Here is a 4095-nt window from a genome sequence, read left to right as displayed (position 1 = left end):
AGGGGTAGCGCTGTCTGATGCTATTTTCTAGGGAAAATTTTAACTCCTCTCCAAAGATTCTTCCAGGTAAATTAGCAAGTCTGATTTTTCTCTTTTTATTTTTAACTTTCATTTCTCCTCTTTCTATTGCTTATGCTTTTTGGTACGAAGCTAAACAAAATTTTTGCCTTGGTGGTTTACACCTCTCACATACTTGCTGTTTTCTTATCGTGTTCCCTGAAGTCGTTTCTGGTTCCTAGCTCTGTGCTTTTGGTTACTTTAATCTCTCCTCATAAATCAGTTCCCTCCATTCCCTTCATCATTTTTATTGCTTTTCTCTAAACTCCGTCCAATTTGTCTACACAGCTCTAGTAGTAGGTGTCTAAATATAAGTTGCTGGACCCAACTCCATATTTGGAAGGACCTCATCAATTAATCCCCTGCTTGCATATTTTCAAAGGGTTTTGGGGATGGTTTTAAATACCCTGACTTCTTTCCTCTGCCAGTGAATCATAAATCCCCAGGAGAAACAGATGATGTCATGAGGCCACATGTCACAAGACTCCCTTAAAAAAGAGGCTGCTTTCCCCCCTGCCCCATGGTCCTTTGGTTCACAGTAATTAAGCCAACTTGCAGGATTCTACCTCATGACTTGGCATATATTCTAATGAATGGTATCAATAGTATCTAGTGAATGATATCCAAGAGTCACAGGCAACTGCATATTTACGGAGGAAGACTATTTCTAAGTTGACTGTTTAGATGAAACATACTTCCCTAGTAAAACTACTTCACAAATTATACTGTGACACCAATCCACAAAATATGCTGTCAAGTTATAAAATATTAGCAAGCCTTAAATTGTCCAAGAGTAAGATACAGCTGACAAGAGCTGTCACAATTTGTCCAATCTTTCTGTAGAGTAATTTGAAGACCTGTATCTAAGATTTTTTTTTTTTTTGGTAGGATGTGGAGCTTGAACTCTGGGCCTGGGCACTATCCCTCAGTTCTTCAGCTCAAGGCAAGGGCTCTACCACTTGAGCTACAGCACCACTTCCAGTTTTCTGGTGGTTTATTAGAAATAAGAGTCTTTATTGGAGATAAGAGACTTTCCTGCCCAGGCTGGCTTTGAACTGCGATCCTCAGATCTCAGTCTCTTGAGTAGCTAGGATTACAGGCATGAGCCATCAGCGCCCGGCTAGTATCTAAGATTTTGATAAAATGCAAGCCTTCTAACCAAAAGATAACCAGTGGTATTACTTCTAGGAAACTGTCCTAAGAAAATAATTGGAAAGGAAACAAAAACATATGCACAAGGATGTTTATCCAAGTACTATTTATGGTCTTCAAAAATACTGGAAAAAAGACTTAAAATTTTTTGAGAGTGATTGAATAAATGTAACTTTAAAAAGCACAAAAGCTGTACAAAGGCTGTTTTGTCCAGTATTCTTTATAGTAATGGGAAACCTGAAAACAAATCCAACATAGGCTGATTGGTTAAATAACAACGATCTAGTTTTATTCCACTCACAGAAGCATACCTATAGCTTGCTAAACTACTTGGAGAAGAATTTAATGAGGAGAAAATGATACAGTGATCTTAGTTTTACTTAGAGAAATCTATGTTCATATGTTCATATCTACTTAGGAAAGAAGAACTTCAGAGAAATACCCCCAAAACACTCACAGTGGTTTTAAGTAGTAAGCTGAGGCAAGATTTCTTTTTTTTTTTTTACTGTATTTCCTGACCAGTAAGTCTGGTTGCTTATAAAATTAAAATTAGAAGATGATTTCTTTGTTGCTTTGTATGTCCCTCCCCCATAGTATAACCCCTGCTTTCACTGTATTTGATGTTGGTATAATTTGTGGAGGAGAAAGGAAAAAACAAATTGTTTAAATAGGGATACAGGTTTACCCATTGCAACAATGAGATATACAAGACATTATGTTGAAAAACGAACTTTACAATTTTGGTGTGGGGGGGTGGAGGGGAAACAAAGGAGGAGGCAACAATGCTTGATAAGAAATGTACTCATTTCCTTGCTCATGTAATTGTAACCCCTCTGTACAGTATTTTCACAACTAAAAAACTTACTAATAAAAAATTAAATTAAATTAAAATTAGAAAAATAATAAATGACGTAATTTCCCTTCACCCTAATTTACATTATAACCTAATCCAAATTTGCTGAATTTCTGTTGTTGTCAGAGTACAAAAATAAATCAAGGTTGTTCTCCTTGTGTACAGTACCTTGGGACACAACACATATGTGGCTTTAGAGAGAAGCTGACACCTCTTTCAGACTTAAAGAGTAACCAACCAAAGGGAGGGAAAATCCAAGTTCATATTGCCTGTTGAGCACCAAATGTACTACTTACTTTTTTTAAAAAATGAGTGGGGCACAAGAATGTACAATAGTCATTATGTATAGTATGTAAAAAATGAACTATGTTAACTTGAGGGTATGGACAGGAGGAGGAAAATGGGGAAAAACAAAGGAAGCAGTTGACATTGGCCAAGAAACATTGTACTCATAAGCTGACTGTTAGAATTGTAACCCCTTTATACAACTACATATATATATATCTGAGATCTGATGATAGAAGTTTGAAGCCAGCCAAGGGAGAAAAGTCCATGATGAGACACTTATTTCTAAATGCCAGCAGAAAGCCAGAAGTAGGGGTATCGCTCAACTGGTAGAGTTCCAGCCTTGAGAAAAGAAAAAAAAAGCCAAACAAGAGCACAAGAGCTTGAGCTCACATCCCAATACCAGCACCCCTCCTCCCAAAAAAAACTTCCTTTCCAAATTATTTTTATTCCTGTGCCATACCTCTAGTATAGTACTTGTTTTCATGACCAATGAAACAGTGACCCAATATATATGAAAAGCATTTGATTGATTTTGCTAATAATCTACTGTCATATCAGTAAGGCAATTACAAGATCCAATACAATTGACAGTTCATTGAAAACTAGGTCCAGTCAGATTCCCAATAAAGAAATATCTACTCAAAGTTAAACTTGTGTCTACAGTGAACTAGAAACTGAAATATCTTCCTAAAATTCTCCAGCATTTGTCTTTGTCCTCACACCTATCAGAAGTGCCACCTTCATCTCACCTGACTAAGAAGTTGCCTAATAAACTGTTGATAAGTTCTCTTTGGTACCATGGTGAAACACTGAATCATATCTGTTGTTTCCATCCACTTTCCAGGTCCTTGGATCTCAGACAGAGAATAGTGCCTTGATTCCAGATGCCAGGAATCACTAGTCACCAAATAGAAGAATAGTTCTGTGAGAGATGGTATTTCTTTCTCTGCATGTGATCTGTGAACATTCACTCACACCAAGTCTGGTCTAGTATAGACCAAACCATCAGATCTGCCTCTAGCCCTGGAAGCCAATACCCCAAAATATCCTTGGTCTTTTGCCTCACTCTTGATTTGTGTCCTAAATCATTTCAAGTGAATCATTTCAAGGGCCTTGATCTTGATCTGGGGCCCAACATGTCAGATAATTTTACTTCTTGCTCAAAATTCTTCAATCTCTGGGCTAGGTAGTTTTTTGTCCTTGTGACAAATAGAAAGGGGAAAAACATTTAAAGAACAAAGGATTAGTTTCAGAGGTTTAGGCCATAGCCACACTGCTGTGGACTTGAGGTAATGCAGAATTTCATGGTGAAAGGATATGTATGAAAGTGGAATTGATCACCTCATGGTGGCCAGGAAGCAGAGGAAGAAGAGACAGAGACAGAGGGTAAAATTGAGAGATACAGAGAGACTAACAAGATACACCTCCAATTACCTACTTCTTCCAACTAGGCCCCACCTCCAAAAGTTTCCATCACCTCCCAATGGCACCACCCACTGATGCATTCATCCACAGAGGCCTCACCAAAGGATCACCTCCCAAAACCTCACTTCCAAACACACTGCATTGGTAACCTTTAACACCATAGCCTTTCAGAGATCCTTTTTATCCAAACTATACTAATGTCTTCTTCTTTTTTTGGGGGGGGGGGTCCGGTTGTGGGGCCTGAACTCTGGGCCTGGGCACTGTCCCTCAGCTCTTCAGCTCAAGGCTAGCGCTCTACCACTTGAGCCACAGCGCCACTC

This window comes from Dipodomys ordii, unplaced genomic scaffold (assembly GCF_000151885.1).
Source record: "Dipodomys ordii isolate 6190 unplaced genomic scaffold, Dord_2.0 Scaffold3, whole genome shotgun sequence".
NCBI classification, from domain to species: Eukaryota; Metazoa; Chordata; class Mammalia; order Rodentia; family Heteromyidae; genus Dipodomys; species Dipodomys ordii.
Note: the sequence above shows the minus strand (reverse complement) of the source record.